Raw genomic sequence first — 17,486 nt, forward strand, 5'->3', positions numbered from 1 at the left:
TTGCATTGCCCAGATAGAAGTCCAGGTCACAGCCAGACCACAGTCCCAGGGTGAGGAGGATCACTAGCACCTAGAGTATACAGCTGACAGAGCAGCAAAAATCCTGGTCATAAGTCTGTAACAGAAAACGGTGTTTGTGCTCACTCACAGAGCAAAGTACAGGTGGGGAGAGCAGTGACCATACCACTTCTTAGCTCATATCACCTTGGGAGAACCAAAAACTTACATATCCCCAGAAGTAAAAAGCAGCAGCACAGTATCCCCTCCATTGAATAGAGCACCACCCCTGGAATCATCAGTATATGAGTTCAAATTCTTTCTCATACAGTTATTATGTAACCCTGGGCAAGTCACTTAACCCCAACTGCCTCCAAAAAACCCAAAACAAACAAATAAGGGTTTAGACAAGTATCTATCTATCTATTTATCTATCTATCTATCTACATAGCCCACATTAACAGAGGAGAAAATAGAACACTTAAATAACCCAATCTTAGAAAAAGAAATTTAACAAGCCATGAATGAACTCCCTAAGAAAAAAATCACCAGGGTCAGATGGATTCAGAAGTTAATTCTATAAAACATTTAATAATAATTAATTCCAATCCTATATAAACTATTTGGAAAAATAAGCAAAGAAGGAGCCCTATCAAATTTCTTTTATGATACAAATATAGTGCTAATACTAAACCAGAAAGAGCCAAAATGGAGAAAGAAAATTGTAGACCACTTTCCCTAATGACTATTGATGCAAAAAATTTAAATAAAATACTAGCAAGGAGATTGATTACAGCAATATGTCACAAAGATCATACACTATGACCAGGTGGAATTCATACAAGGAATGCAGGGCTGGTTTGGTATTAAGAAAACTATCAGCATAATTGACCGTATCAATAATAAAGCCAACAGAAATCATGAAACTATCTAAACAGATACAGAAAAGACTTTAGACAAAACATAACACCCATTCCTATTAAAGATGCCTGAGAGCTTAGAAATAAATGGGGCTTTCACTAAAATGATAAGTGGTATCTTATCTCAAATCATCAGCAAGCATTATCTGTAATGGGGATAACCTATAAGACTTCCCAATAAGATACAGGGTGAAGCAAGGATGCCCATTCTCCCCACTATTGTTTGATATTGTAGTAGAAATGCTAGCTATAGCAATAAGAAAAGAAAAAGAAATTTAAGGAATTTAGAATAGGCAATGAAGAAACAAAACTACCACTCTTTGCAGATAATGTGATTGTACATATAGAGAATCCTAGAGAATCAAATAAAAAACTACTTGAAATAATTAACTTTAGGAAAGTAGCACAATATAAAATAAACCCACAGAAATCATCAGCATTTCTATATATTACCAATAAAGTCTAGCAGGAAGAGATAGAGAAATTCCATTTAAAAAATGACTGTTTCCATTTAAAATAACTGCAGATAGAGGCAGCTAGGTGGCGCAGTGGATAAAGCACCAGCCCTGGATTTAGGAGGACCTGAGTTCAAATCTATGTTCAGACACTTGACACTTACTGGCTGTGTGACCCTGGGCAAGTCACTTAACCCTCATGCCCCCCCCCCCTCCAAAACCCAAACCTCTAAAATAACTGCAGATAATTTAAAATACTTGGGAGTCTACCCAACAAGACAAACCCAGGAATTATTTGAAAACAAAATACATTTCACACAAGTCAGACCAAAACAAAAAGGAAAAGTATTACTTGCTCACAGGTAGACTGAGCCAAGATAATAAAAATGACAATTTTACCTAAATTAACTGATCCATTCAGTGCCACGCTAATCAAACCTCCAAAAAATTGTTTTATAGAGCTAGAAAAAGTAACAAAATTCAAATGAAAGAACAAAAAGCCAAGAATATCAAGAAAATTAATGAAAACCAACGTGATAGAAGGTGGTTTAGCAGTAGCAGACCTCAAACTGTGTTATAAGGTGATACAATCTGGTACTGGCTAAGAAATAGAGTGGTGGACCAGTGGAATATATAAGGTATATCAGATATATTAATTTACTGTTTGATAAGCCCAAAGACCCAAGCTTTTGGGACAAGAACTCACTAACTGGCAAAAACTGCTAGGGAAACTAGAAGACAATATACCAGAAACTAGGCATATGTCATTATCTCACCATATACCAAGATAAAGTAAAAATGGATACACAATTTAGATATAAAGGGTGATACCATAAACAAATCAGGAGAGCAAGAAGCAGTTTACCTGTCATATCTATGTAGAAAGGGAAGAATTTATGATCAAACAAGAGACAGAGAGCATTACAAGATGTAAAATGGACAATTTTGATTATATTAAATTTTAAAGGTTGTACACAAACAAAATCAATGCAACTAATATTAGAAGGAAAGCAGAAAGCTGGAAAATAATTTTTTATAGCAAATGTCTCTGATAAAGACCTAAATCTCAAATATATAGAGAACTAAGTCAAATTTATAAGAATAAAAATCATTTCCAAATGATAAGTTCTCAAAGAATATGAACAGGAAGTTTTTCAGATGAAAAAATCAGAAGTAGCTTTAGTCATATGAAAAAAAGCTCTAAATCACTGTTAATTAAAGAAACACAAATTAAACAATTTTCAGGCACCATCTCACACTTATCAAATTAACTAATAAGAAAGAAAAGAAAAATGATAAAAGTTGAAGGGGATGTGGGAAAATTGGAACACTAATTCACTGTTGGTAAAGTTGTGAACTGATTCAATCATTTTCAGGAGAGCAATTTGAAACTATGCCCAAAGGACTATAAAACCATGTATACCCTTTTTACCCAGCAATACCACTACTAGCTCTGTATCCCAAAGAAAGAAAAAAGGGAAAGGACCTATATGTACCAAAAAATGTTTATAGCAGCTCTTTTTGTGGTGGCAAAGAACTGGAAATTGAGGGGATGTACATTAATTGGAGAATGGTTGAACAAACTGTGGTATATGATTTTAATAGAACACTGCTGTGCTTATAAGAAATGAGCACTCAGGGACAGGAGCAGCCCTCAGCTCACTTCGCCAGCTTCTCAACATCTCCTTCATGTCCTTCAGTGCTAACTAGATTGCTGACTTCAAGGAGGCCTTCCTCCTCTTTGACAGGACTGGCGAGAGCAAGATCACATTAAGCCAGGTTGGTGATGTCCTGCGTGCTCTGGGTACCAAACCCAACCAATGCAGAGGTCAAGAAGGTTCTGGGAAACCCCAGCAATGAAGAGATGAATGCTAAGAAAATTGAATTTGAGCAGTTCCTGCCCATGATGCAGGCTATTTCCAACAACAAGGACCAGGGAAGTTATGAAGACTTTGTTGAGGGGCTGCGTGTGTTTGACAAGGAGGGCAATGGCACAGTCACGGGCGCTGAACTTCGCCAAGTGCTAGCTACCCTGGGTGAAAAGATGAAGGAAGAGGAGGTGGAAGCCCTGATGGCAGGTCAAGAAGACTCCAATGGCTGCATCAATTATGAAGCCTTTGTCAAACACATCATGTCCATATAAATGGAACTCTCGAGAACAAGTGATCTCTGTGAGGACTGACTGGAAACTAAGCCATGAACATTAGGAACAGTCATATTCAACTCTCCAGATCAGTTGACCAACAAGGCAGGAAAAACAAAAGGAATTTGGACTATACTATACTGAAGGCCTCCCCAATTTTTTATGTACCTTTTTAGTTTTCCTTCTGAATCCTCAAGTTATGTTTCTACTACACAAGTCAAATGTTTGCAGAAGCAAACATCCTGGACAAAGTTTCTACAGGTCTCCAGTCAAAGTTCTCTCTCTTTCCATGTTATCCATCCTGGGCAAATGTGTACCCTTGAAAGAATCTAACAATCAATAAATCACTTTGGTCAGTCAAAAAAAAAAAGAAGAATGAGCAGAAAATTTTCAGAAAAATGTTGACTTACATGATCTGATACAGTGTGAAGTGACCAGAACCAGGAGAACACTGTACATAGTAATAGCAATACTGTGATCAACTATGAATGACAACTACTCTCAGTAATACAATGATCCAATACAATTCCAAAGACTCATGATGAAAAATCCTATCCACCTTCTGAGAAAGTACTGATGGAGTGTGAATGCAGATCAAATCATACAATTTTTGGTGTGTTTTTTTTGGGGGGGTTGTGAATTCTTTCATATGACTAATGTAGAATATGTTTTCTATGATTATAATGTACAACCTATGTCAAATTGGTTACCATGTCAGGGAGGGGTCAGAAGTAGGAGGGAGGGAAAGAATTAAAAAAAAAACTAAATGTGAGAAATTGTTTTTATATGCAATTGGGGGAAAAATATATATATATATATTTTTGGGGTGAGGCAATTGGGGTTAAGTGACTTGCCCAGGGTCACACAGCTAGTAAGTGCCAAGTGTCTGAGGTAGATTTGAACTCAGGTCCTCCTGAATTCAGGGCCAGTGCTTTATCCACTGCGCCACCTAGCTGCCCCACGTTTTTTAAAAATAAATATTATTACTTTTTTTTTTGGGGCGGGGCAATGAGGGTTAAGTGACTTGCCCAGGGTCACACAGCTAGTGTCAAGTGTCTGAGGTCAAATTTGAACTCAGGTCCTCCTGAATCCAGGGCCGGTGCTTTATCCACTGCGCCACCTAGCTGCCCAAATAAATATTATTTTTAAAAAGGAGGGAGAGAACAACTTAGAAACTCTGATCAACACAATGCCAATCATAATTCCAAAGTACTCATGATGAAACATACTATGTCCAGAAACAAAACAAAACAAAACCTGAACTCAGAATATAGACAGAAGCATAGTTTCCTCTTTCCTGTGTATGTTATTTTCTCCTAAAGGAATATAAGCTCAATTTGGGGGCAAAGACTATAGCATTTTTATGTTTATATAGTATATTGGGGTCAGAAAAGTGGAATTGTAATGGGCTTTAAATGCTAAATGGAAAGTTTGTGTTTTATATTAAATGTAATGGGGAGCTACTGAACCTTGAATGATGGGAATGCCATGGTCAGACCTGTAATTTAGGAATACCAGTCTTGAAGCTATGTGGAAGATGGTTTGGAGAGGAAAGAATGGAAATAGGGACTCCAATTAGACCATTTCAATAAGTTAGGCAAAAAACAATAGAGAACTACAAACTAGTGTGACTGTGTTACATAGAGATGTATATAGATACAAGACATGTTGAAGAGGTAGAATTCATAAGACTTGACAAGTGACTAGATATAGGAAGTGAATAAGGGTAGAGAAGCAAAGAGCTATAAATAAGCCCAAACATCCTACAAAGCAATTTGAAATTATGCAAAGAAAGTGACAAAAATTTTGATATTTTTTGATCCAAATATAAAGAATGAACTTATATATGCCAAAATATTTAGAATAGTACTCATAGTAGCCAAGAAGTAAAACAAATTATGTTACATAAATGTAATAGAATATTGTTGTGGTCTAAGATGAATGTTAAGAAAACAGAAAAGCATGGGAATAGGCTGATGTATATTAAGTAAAATTAGGGAAACAATATATTAATTGATTACAATATAAACAAAAAGAACAATAAAACTAAACTGAATTTCAATTATGATGACACACCTGTCACTCCTCAATACCTAAATTCTTTTTGGCTGCTTGCAATATTTTTTTTCTTTGACTTGAAAGCTCTGTAAGTTTGAATTTGGGGGTTTTCTTTCTAACAATGCCCACTGGAATTTATTTCTACTTTGCCCTTTAGTTCTAAGAGACCTAGGCTGTTTTAGGATTACTTGAAATAGGATTTCTAGGCTTTTTTAAAAAATTAATAAAGTATTTTATTTTTTTTCCATTACACGTAAAGATAGTTCTCAACCTTTGTTTATACAAGCTTTACAATTTCAGATTTTTCTCCCTCCCTCCCCTCCCTCCCCTAGACAGCAGGCAATCTGATATAGGTTATATATATATATATACACATAGTAACATTAATCCTATTTCTGCATTAGTCATGTTATAAGAGAAAAAAATCAGAGCAATGATGGAAAACCTCAAAATAGAAAAAAAACAACAGCATCAAAAACAGAAGAAATAGTATGGTTCCTTTAGCATCTATACTCCGCAGTTCTTTTTTTTTTTTTTTCCCCCTGGATTTGGAGATCCTCTTCCATCACGAGTTCCCTGGAACTCTTCTGTGCCATTGCATTGGTGAGAAGAATATAGTCCATCACAGTAGATCAACACTCAATGTTGATGTTACTGTGTACAATGTTCTTCTAGTTCTGCTCATCTCACTCATCATCAGCCCACATAAGACCCTCCAGGTTTCTCTGAACTCCTCCTGCTCATCATTTCTTATAGCACAATAGTATTCCATTGTATTAATATACCACAACTTGTCCAGCCATTCCCCAACTGATGGGCACCCCCTCAATTTCCAATTCTTTGCCACCACATACAGAGCAGCTATAAATATTTTTGTACATGTGGGTCCCTTTCCCCCTTCCATGATCTCTTTGGGAAAAAGACCCAAAAGTGGTATTGCTGGGTCAAAGGGTATGCACAGCTTTATTGCCCTTTGGGCATAATTCCAAATTGCTCTCCAGAATGGTTGGATCAGCTCACAGCTCCACCAACAATGCATTAGTGTTCCAATTTTCCCACAGCTTCTCCAACATTTATTATTTTCCTTTTTTGTCATTTTAGCCAATCTGATAGGTGTCAGGTGGTACCTCAGAGTTGTTTTTATTTGCATCTCTCTAATCATTAGAGATTTAGAGCATTTTTTCATATGGGAATAGATAGCTTTGGTTTCTTCATCAGAAAACTGTCTGTTCATATCCTTTGACCATTTCTCAATTGGGAATGACTTGGGTTCGTATAAATTTGATTTAGTTCCCTTTATATTTTAGAGATGAGGCCTTTATCAGAAGTACTGGCCTCAAAAATTATTTCCCAGCTTTCTGCCTCCCTTCTAATTTTGGATGCATTGCTTCTGTTTGTACAAAATTTTTTTAATTTAATGTAATCAAAATCATCCACTTTGCATTTTATAATATACTCTATCTCTTGTTTGGTCAAAAACTGTTTTCCTTTCCAAAGATCTGTTAGGTAGACTATTCCTTTCTCTCCTAATTTACCTATGGTATCACCTCTTATGTCTAAATCGTGTATCCATTTTGACCTTATTTTAGCATAAGGTGTAAGATGTTGGTCTATGCCTAATTTCTGCCAGACTATCTTCCAGTTTTCCCAACAGTTTTTGTCAAATACTGAGTTCCTATCCCAGAAGCTGGAGTCTTTGGGTTTATCAAACACTACATTACTAGTGTCATTTACTACTGCATTTCCTGAGCCTAGCCTATTCCATTGATCTACCACTCTATTTTTTAGCCAGTACCAGATGGTTTTGATGACTGCCGCTTTATATTAGAGCTCCAGGTTTGGTACCGCTAACCCACCTTCCTGTGAATTTTTTTTCATTATTTCCCTGGATATTCTTGATTTTTTTGTTTTTCCAGATGAATTTTGTTATTATTCTTTCTAGCTCTATAAAATAATTTTTAGGTAGTCTGACTGGTATGGCACTGAATAAATAAATTAATTTAGGCAGTATTGTCATTTTTACTATATTAGCTCTGCCTATCCATGAGCAATTGATATCTTTCCAATTATTTAGATCTGATTTGATTTGTGTGAAGAGTGTTTGGTAGTTGTGTTCATAGAGTTCCTGGGTTTGTCTTGGCAAGTAGACTCCCAAGTATTTTATATTATCTACTGTTACTTTAAGTGGAATTTCTCTTTCTATCTCTTGCTGCTGGACTTTGTGGGTCATGTATAGAAATGCTGATGATTTATGTGGATTTATTTTATATCCTGCTACTTTGCTAAAGTTGTTAACTGTTTCAAGTAATTTTTGAGTTGATTCTCGAGGATTCCTTAAGTATACCATCATATCATCTGCAAACAGTGATAGTTTTGTTTCCTCCTTGCCTATTCTAATTCCTTTAATTCCTTTCTCTTTTCTGATTGCTAAAGCTAACATTTCTAAAATAGGGGTGATAATGGACATCCCTGTTTCACCCCTGATCTTATTGGGAAGGCCTCTAATTTATCTCCATTGCATATAATACTTGCTGATGGCTTTAGGTAGATACTGTTTATTATTTTAAGGAAAGCTCCCCCTATTCCTAAACTCTCCAGTGTTTTTATTAGAAATGGGTGTTGTATTTTGTCAAAAGCTTTCTCTGCATCTATTGAGATAATCATATGATTTTGATTGGTTTTCTTATTGATGTGGTTGATTATGTTAATAGTTTTCCTAATGTTGAACCAGCCCTGCAATCCTCGTATAAATCCCACCTGGTCATAGTGTATTATCCTGGTGATCACTTGTTGTAATCTCCTTGCTAATGTCTTATTTAAGATTTTAGCATCAATATTCATTAGGGAAATTGGTCTATAATTTTCTTTCTCTGTTTTTGCTTTGCCTGGTTTTGGTATCACCACCATATTTGTGTCATAAAATGAATTTGGTAGAATTCCTTCTTTATCTATTTTTCCAAATAATTTGTACAATATTGGAATTAATTGTTCTTTAAATGTTTGGTAAAATTCACCCGTAAACCCATCTGGCTCTGGGGATTTTTTCTTAGGGAGTTCATTAATGGCTTGTTCAATTTCTTTTTCTAATATGGGTTTATTTAAGGATTTTATTTCTTCTTCAGTTAACCTGGGCAGTTTGTATTTTTGTAAATATTCATCCATTTCATTTAGATCGTCAAATTTATTGGCATACAGTTGGGCAAAATAGTTCCTAATTATTGATTTAATTTCCACTTCATTGGTGGTAACATCCCCTTTTTCATTTTTGATACTGGTAATTTGGTTTTCTTCTTTCTTTTTTTTAATCAAATTAACCAATATTTTATCTATTTTATTGGTTTTTTCATAAAACCAACTCTTAATTTTATTGATTAATTCTATAGTTTTTTTGCTTTCAATCTTATTAATTTCTCCTTTGATTTTCAGGATCTAGAGAATTTAGTGTCTAATTGGGGATTTCTAATTTGTTCTTTTTCTAGCTTTTTAAGTTGCATGCCCAATTCATTAATCTCCTCTTTCTCTTTTTTATTCATGTAAGCATTTAGAGCTATAAATTTTCCCCTAAGCACTGCTTTGGCTGCATCCCATAGATTTTGGTATGTTGTCTCATTATTGTCATTTTCTTGGATATAGTTATTGATTATTTCTATGATTTCTTGTTTGGCCCATTCATTCTTTAGAATGAAATTATTTAGTTTCCAATTGATTTTCATTCTACTTTTCCCTGGCTCTTTCTTACATGTAATTTTTATTGCATCATGATCTGAAAAGGATGCATTTACTATTTCTGCCTTTCTACATTTAACTATGATGTTTTTGTGCCCTAATACATGGTCAATTTTTGAAAATGTGCCATGTACTGCTGAGAAAAAAGTATATTCCTTTATATTCCCATTCAATTTTCTCCAGACATCTATCATGTCTAACTTTTCTAGTAATCTATTCACCTCTTTCGCTTCCTCCTTATTTATTTTTTGGCTAGATTTATCTAATTCTGAGAGGGGGAGATTCAGATCCCCCACTAGTATAGTATTACTATCTACTTCCTCTTGTAACTCATTTAACTTCTCCTTTAAGAACTTGGATGCTATACCACTTGGTGCATACATATTCAATATTGATATTACTTCATTATCTATAGTACCTTTAAGCAAGATGTAATTTCCTTCCTTATATCTTTTAATGAGATCTATTTTTGCCTGCACTTTGTCTGAGATAAGGATTGCTACCCCTGCTTTTTTTTAAATTTAGCTGAAGCATAATATATTCTACTCCAGCCTTTTACCTTTACTCTGTGTGTATCTCTCTGCTTCAAATGTGTTTCTTGTAAACAGCATATTGTAGGATTCTGGTTTTTAATCCACTCTGCAATTCGCTTCCATTTTATAGCAGAGTTCATCCCATTCACATTCACAGTTATTATTACTGCCTGTCTATTCCCCTCCATTCTATTTACCCCCTTTGTACTTTCCCCCGCTTCTTTCACCCTATTCCTCCTCACCAACGTTTTACTTCTTACCCCTGCCTCTCCCAATCTGCCCTCCCTTTTTATTACCCCCCTCTCTTTTCTTTACCCCTTTCTCCCTTGCTTTTGTCCTCCCTTCTATCAGTCCCCGCCTTTCCCTTCCCCTTTTGCTTCCCTAAAGAATGAGTTAAGTTTCTTTATCCCAATGAACGTATATGTTATTCCCTCTTTGAATCAAATCTAATGAGGATAGGGTTGAAGCAATGTTCACCTCTCCTTTCTTTCCCTCTATTGTAATAAGTTTTTTTTCACCTCTTCATATGATATAATTCATCCCCTTCCACCTCCCCTTTCCTCTCCTCCCCCCAGAGACTCCCTTTTTAACCCCTTAAAATTTTTTTTGTATCATCACATCAAAGACAATTTATATTTATACCCTCTGTGTAAAGTCCCTTCTCTCTGCCCAAATACATTTACAATTCTTAAGAGTTATGAGTATTATCTTCCCATGTAGGTATATAAACAGTTTAACCTAATAGGGTAACCTTTTTTTTTTCCTCCCCCTCTGTTTACCTTTTTAAACTTCTCTTGAGTCTTGTATGTTGAGATCAAATTTTCTATTCAGTCCTGGTCTTTTCACCAGGAAAGATTGAAAGTCCCCAATGTCATTAAATGTCCATCTTTTCCCCTGAAAGAAAATGCACATTTTTGCTGGGTAATAGATTCTTGGCTGCAATCCAAGCTCCTTTGCCTTCCGGAATATCATATTCCAAGCCTTGCGGTCCTTTAATGTTGAAGCGGCCAGGTCTTGAGCAATCCTGACTGTGGCTCCATGATATTTAAATTGCTTCTTTCTGGCTGCTTGGAGTATTTTCTCCTTCACCTGATAATTCTGGAATTTGGCTACAATATTCCTTGGGGTTTTCCTTTTGGGGTCTCTTTCAGAAGGTGATCGGTGGATTCTTTCAATGATGATTTTATCCTCTGATTTTATGATATCAGGGCAGTTCTCCTTAATAATTTCCTGGAATATGGTGTCTAGACTCTTTTTCTGATCATGGCTTTCAGGCAGTCCAATGATTCTCAAATCGTCTCTCCTGGACCTGTTTTCCAGATCAGTTGTCTTTCCAATGAGGTATTTCACATTTTCTTCTATTTTTTCATTCTTTTGGTTCTGCTTGACAGATTCCTGGTGTCTCATGGATTCCTTATCTTCCAACTGTCCAATTTTAATTTTTAAAGCATTGTTTTCTTCAGTAAGATTATGTACCTTTTTTCCATTTGGCCAAGTGAATTTTTTAAGGCAGTGTTTTCTTCAATGAGATTATGCACCTTTTTTTCCATTTGGCCAGATGAATTTTTTAAGGCATTGTTTTCTTCAATGAGATTATGTACCTTTTTTTCCATTTGGCCAACTGAATTTTTTAAGGCATTGTTTTCTTCAGTGAAATTATGCACTTTTTTTTCCATTTGGCCAGTCAATCTTTGTGCTTCCTTTTCCAAGCTGCTGATTCTTTTTTCATAGTTTTCTTGTTTTGCTTTCATTTCTCTCCCCATTTTTTCTTCTACCTCTCTCAATTGATTTTTAAAATCCTTTTTGAGCTCTTCCAGGAAGGCTTTTTGTTCCTGAGACCAATTCACCTTCCCTCGTGAGGCTTCACATGTAGGCAATTTGAGGGTATTGTCCTCATCTGAGTTTGCGTTGGCTTCTTCCCTATTGATACAGAAGCTCTCAATGGAGAGGGCTCTTTTTTACTTACTCATTATTGCAGCTTATTTATTTATTTTTTAAGTTGAGGTCTGCTCTGGGGGCACCAGGGTCCCTGTTTTGGGCTTCTTGTGCAGGGGTATAGATGCTGTGTGACTGGCTTTTTACTCTGAGGCCTTTATGGTGTGTGGAGATCCCCTGCCCTGCACTTCCTGTCTGGGTGCGCTCGGCCAGCCAGGCGCCCGCTCCTGGCGTCTGTTCCCACCTGACCTGTTCGTCGCCCTCCCGGCCGGTGCATGTAGGTTTTTCCACTGTCCTTCTTGGCCACCAGATTTTTGAACCAGGTTCCAGGGGCCTCAGCTGTTTGGCTGTGGCCCGCAGCTCTTGCTGACTTGCCCTGACCCCCTCGGTGCTGGGTTGCTGCCCTGCGCTGGGCCTCCCTTTTGCCGGAGTCAGACCGACCTTTTCCTGAAGTCTTCTAAATTATCTCTGGTTGGAGGACTGTGTCTCTCTGTTGCTTTGCAGGTTTTGTAGTTTCAGAATCCGTCCAGAGGCTTGATTTAATGTTCTTTTTGAGGGAACAGAAGGAGAACTCAGGCAGTTTGCTGCTTCCTCTCCGCCATCTTGGCTCCGACCCCTTTTTTTTCTTTTTTGGGGGTAATGCTTTCTCGTAGTCCAATGATTCTTATTTTCTTTTTCACCTTACTATTTTCCAGGTCAGTTGTTTTTCTTAGACATCCTACATTTTGTTCCATTTGTTCAGTTTTTTGTTTGTTTGCTGAAATATTTCTGATTGTCTCATGGAATCATTTGCTTCTCTTTGGTCCACTCTAATTTTCAGGGAGTTTTTTGATTGGGGAAGGTGTTTTAGGCCTTTTGCCAAGTTGTTAATTCCCTTTTCAATTTTTTTCTTTCATAGCTTTCATTTCTTTTCCCTTTTCCTCTTTGCACTCATGTTTCATTCATAACAATTTTTATTGTACTTCTTTTTAACTCTTGTTTCATCCTTCCAGGAATTCTAGAGAAATTTGTGTCCAAGCTGCGTTTTTCTTTGAAGCATTACTTTTATTTGTTTTGTTTTGGGTTTTTTTTTTTTTGGCAGGGCAATGGGGGTTAAGTGACTTGCCCAGGGTCACACAGCTAGTAAGTGTCAAGTGTCTGAGGCCGGATTTGAACTCAGGTACTCCTGAATCCAGGGCCGGTGCTTTATCCACTACACCACCTAGCTGCCCCCGAAGCATTACTTTTAAATGTTTTGGAGTAATTTTCTTCTTCAGGGTTAATAACTTTTTATCATGGGATTCCTTTTTCGTTTATTCATTCTCCTTTCAGCCTACTTCTTGATTTTAGAGTTAATGTTAGGGCCAAGCTCTGCATATTTCTGGAGAAAAAATGCTAACCTAGTCCTGTTACTAAGTTCTTGGGGTATTAAGTGTAGTGTTATTTCAGGCTTTCAGGTACAGCTGAAAGTGGCACTGACCCAGGACCCATCTGATCACTGCCCCCCTTTTCTGAGCTCTGCTGGTTCCCACCCTAGGTTTGGGAGCAACAGGAGACTATTGCTAGAGTCTGCCACTATCAGCCAGCAGGGAAGCTCTTTTAGTTCACAGTAACAAAACTACATCCCTGACTATTCCTCTGCAGGCCCCCTACTTGGCTAGATGTTGGATCTGAGATCTGGCTCTACTCCTGGGATTCTAAGTTCAATTTTCTATCAGTTCACAGCTGAGGGTCTCCTACCACTCCTCACCCTGGACTAACAGCCTAGGCACAAGGTTCCCTCTTCTGTCAACCCTGGATCTCTGACCCAGAACTGGATAGTAAGCAACAAAGCTGCCAGTGGCCACCTGTTCCTGCATGAGGTCATGGTGCCCATATGGGTCTGGGACCTCCTCTTGCCTTGGAACACAGTCTCTCCCTGCACTAGAATGCTCTGTATAGCGTGCTCCTGGCCAGACTCCATCTCCATTTTCTGTCTCCTTATGCTGATCTGGACTAGAAAAATGATTCGCTTTGACTTTTTCTTGAACTTTCCCATTAGGATTTAGTATGGTACATTTTCTAGATGTGTTGGGGAGTGGGAAGAGGAGCTTGTTGAACTTCTTTCTGCTACTCCACCATCTTGGCTCCACCCTGACTCTGTGCTATTTTTAATCAATGACTTGAATAAGGGCACATATCACACAGTAAGATTAGAGATTTAGAACTGAAAGGTACTTGAAGAGTTACTTGGTCCACCCACTATCCCTAACAAGGAAACCAAGCCCCAGAAAGGTTATTTTGCCCTCTAAGGTCCAGCCAAATAGACCTCCTTACTATTCCTCACAACTGATACACAATCTTTCCTTTGTACCAGTTGTCCTCCATTCCTGGAATGTAGTTCTTCTTTACCTCCACATCTTAGGATCACACAAACACACATTATAACTATGTGTATATATATGTGTGTGTGTGTGTGTGTGTGTGTGTATACATATAAAATAAGTACGGGTTTTGTGTGTGTATATGTGTGAATGTATGTGTATTTGTTAACATGTCTTCCTCAAGACTCTCAAGATCCTGGGGAAAAATACTGTTTCAGTTTCATCTTTGTGTTCCTCATATCTAGCAAAGTGACTGCAAACAGGTGTTTAATAAATGTTTTTTGACTGACTGCCCAAAGTCACATAGGTAGTAACAAAGCCAGTATTCAAACCAAGATCCTCTGACTCAACACCTTCTACAATCAATGCACAATGCTACCTATTTATCACATTTACAAATGACACAAATATGGAAGGAATAGCTAATACACTAGATTCTAGTCATCACTCAAAATGATTTTGACACACTAACTAGAAAACTGCCAGTTTCCTCATCTGTAAAATGAAGGGGCTGCACTTAATTCAAGATTTCTTATAGCTCTAAATCTATGATCCTAAGATGAAAGTCAACAGGATTAAAAAAAAATCAAGTGCACAAATAACAAGATGGGGAATCAAAGCTAGAAAAAGATCTCGGGAGGAGAGGTTAGTAAACTGCAAGCTCAGTCATGTGATATGGCAGCCCAGAAAGCTTCCATGATCTTGGGTTGTACTGAGAAAAGCACCCAAGAATAATAGTCCCACTGAACTCTGTCATGGTCAAACCACATTCTCAAGTATTGTGTTCAGTTTTGGTCACCACATTTTGTGAAATGAATTTATAAAGTGGAGGTTGTCCAAGGGAAAGCAATGTGATATGGGATGGTTAGCCTGGAGAAAAGATGTGTGTGTGTGTGTGTGTGAGATAAAATATGCCTTTTTAAAAACACACAACATCAATTTATTATTTTACATATGAAATAGAAGTGATATATAGACTGGAATACTTCCATAAATTGGTCAGCAATATCCTTCCCAAGAGAGAAGTCTACTTAAGAATCCAAGTCAAAAGTAGAGCATTGTTTGATGAATACAAGGGAGCTTAATAACTTTTGTTGCCATTAAAACATAAAAGCCTGATGAATCCACTTTAAACCACAGGGATAGACATACTTGTGCAGCGGTACAGGATATTCATTTAAATTGGTCATAGCACTCTCTTCCCTAGACAGTGCAAGACCCCCTACAGATTTTTATTTTTTGACTCGCCTTTTAGTAGTTTTAGTACAGATCAGCACCCTGCTATTTGTATTTGCTATACTTTCCAAGACTACAGTTTAATCTGATATCAGCTATCTTTAGACTCATGTGATCCAGCAACATGATATCTGCCTTTGAGAATTTCAAGCCAGGTGCCAAGACTGTCCACGTAACAGGCAGGACCAGGGGATAGCCACCTGCTTTTCTGTTGTCCCTTTCATACACTGCCAGTGTAGTTCCAAAGATCCTAATCCACCTGCCTGGGATATATGATACTGCCCTTAAACCCTGGTGAAGTGCTCATGTAGTTGAGGATTAGATGAATGTCTCAAACATGCAACATGTTTCTATAACTTAAGACTTAGGACTTCACAAATTATGGTCCCGACCCTAAGGCAGGATGAAGGAGTCAACATGTTCACCCACCCTTTCATTTTTCTTCCCCCCCCCCTCCAAGGGCAATAAGGGTTAAGTGACTTGCCCAGGGTCACACAGCTAGTAAGTGTCAAGTGTCCAAGGCCGGATTTGAACTCAGATCCTCCTGAATCCAGGGCTGGTGCTTTATCCACTGCGCCACCTAGCTGCCCATCCACCCTTTCCATGTCTTGCTCAAAGATTAGTAATCAAATCAATATTAATACTACTAAGGTAAAGGTCACAATTTACTATTAGATAGAATTAATGTTATTTGAGGTTTTTATGACCCCATCTTTTGGCTAGAATTTTTAAAACCCCAGCGTGTGCACTGGCCTGGGGCTCAGCCCAGCACCTTCGCAAACGGTATGGTGCTCCACTCACTGGTTGTAGCCATAACCATGGTGCAGGCACCTCATGTCATCACCACTTGCAGATGCCTACATGGGCCTGGCAAAATTATAATGACTGGAAGCCCAGCGAGGGCAGTCATGTGACAGTCAGTCAGAGCTGCCAGCCAATTGGCTTGGGGCTGTGTATGGTCAGCCTGGGGTCTGCTGGGAAGAAGGGAGGTTTTTCGCCGTTCTACCTTGAAGATGGAAGGTGACGGGACACTGCCGTGTGTTCTCAGCTGATTCCTGGGTGGTGGTGTTATTCGGGTTGTATTATTTTCCTTTCCCCATTTTTATTTCCTTTCCCTTAATCCTACTGATCCTGTTTGTGATTTTTAAAGTTCGTTCTTGTTAAATAAATCCTGCTCTGTTTTGAGGGGGGCTGTTGGCCTCCTTCCTTGCCCCAATACTGCGGCAAGCTACCTAGCTAACACTCCCCAATTAAGAATTGGTCCCTACACTACCCAATTTTCTGCTGTACTCAGAATCCCCATGATTCTGAGTTTGTTAGTTATCTATTCATTTCTGATCCCTCATATCCACCCGTCAGCCCATCTCTCCCTTGTCCCTATCATACTTGCTCTACTCTTTCACTAAACTGTCTGGATGCCCTATGCAATCAAATGCCCTTCACAGTACACCATTGCCTGACTTCTAGAAATTCCCTTGCACATAAATTGTATTTCATTTTCTATGTAAATTTATTCCCTTAATTGAACATAAGTTCCTTAATATCATGGATTTTTTGTCTTTGAACTCCTTGCACAAAGTAGATATTCAATAAGCACTTGTTGAATAAAATTCTGTTTAGCCTCAAAGGCATCAATGCAAGCAAGAGACAGCAACCGCAAAAGATAAATTTGGTTCTACTACAATGAATAAATTTCTAACCACTAGTTAATGTATTTTAAAAAGTGAAATATCAGGGCAGCTAGATGGCACAGTGGATAGAGCACCGGCCCTGGAGTCAGGAGTACCTGAGTTCAAATCCGGCCTCAGACACTTAACACTTACTAGCTGTGTGACCCTGGGCAAGTCACTTAACCCCAATTGCCTCACCAAAAAAAAAAAAAAAAAAAGTGAAATATCATAGCAACTGCCTCACCTAAAAATCTTCAGACAAATGCAAGATGACCACTTTTCAGGTCTGCTGAAGCTAGGATTCTTTTTCAGATATTGAGGTTCCTTCCAACTTGATTCTATGACTCTGCTAAGTACCATTAAACTGCTTCGTACTGCTAAATTAGCCTACCTAAATCACACTATATATCAACAGTTTGAGGAGAAAAAGCAGACCTATTTTTGGCCCAATTCTAACAGAAAATGCAAAGG

At 37.8% G+C, this 17,486-nt stretch overlaps 1 protein-coding gene and 1 pseudogene across 3 annotated transcripts in view; one reads left to right on the top strand and one right to left on the bottom strand.

The window, feature by feature from the left end:
• The window catches only part of PKNOX1 (PBX/knotted 1 homeobox 1), a 168,560-nt gene that overhangs the window by 118,192 nt on the left and 32,882 nt on the right, over window positions 1-17,486 (bottom strand). The gene's annotated exons all lie outside the window — the stretch shown is intronic.
• Window positions 3,062-3,526, top strand: LOC122746783 (annotated as a pseudogene).

The sequence above is a fragment of the Dromiciops gliroides genome, chromosome 3 (genome assembly GCF_019393635.1).
Source record: "Dromiciops gliroides isolate mDroGli1 chromosome 3, mDroGli1.pri, whole genome shotgun sequence".
Taxonomy (NCBI): Eukaryota; Metazoa; Chordata; class Mammalia; order Microbiotheria; family Microbiotheriidae; genus Dromiciops; species Dromiciops gliroides.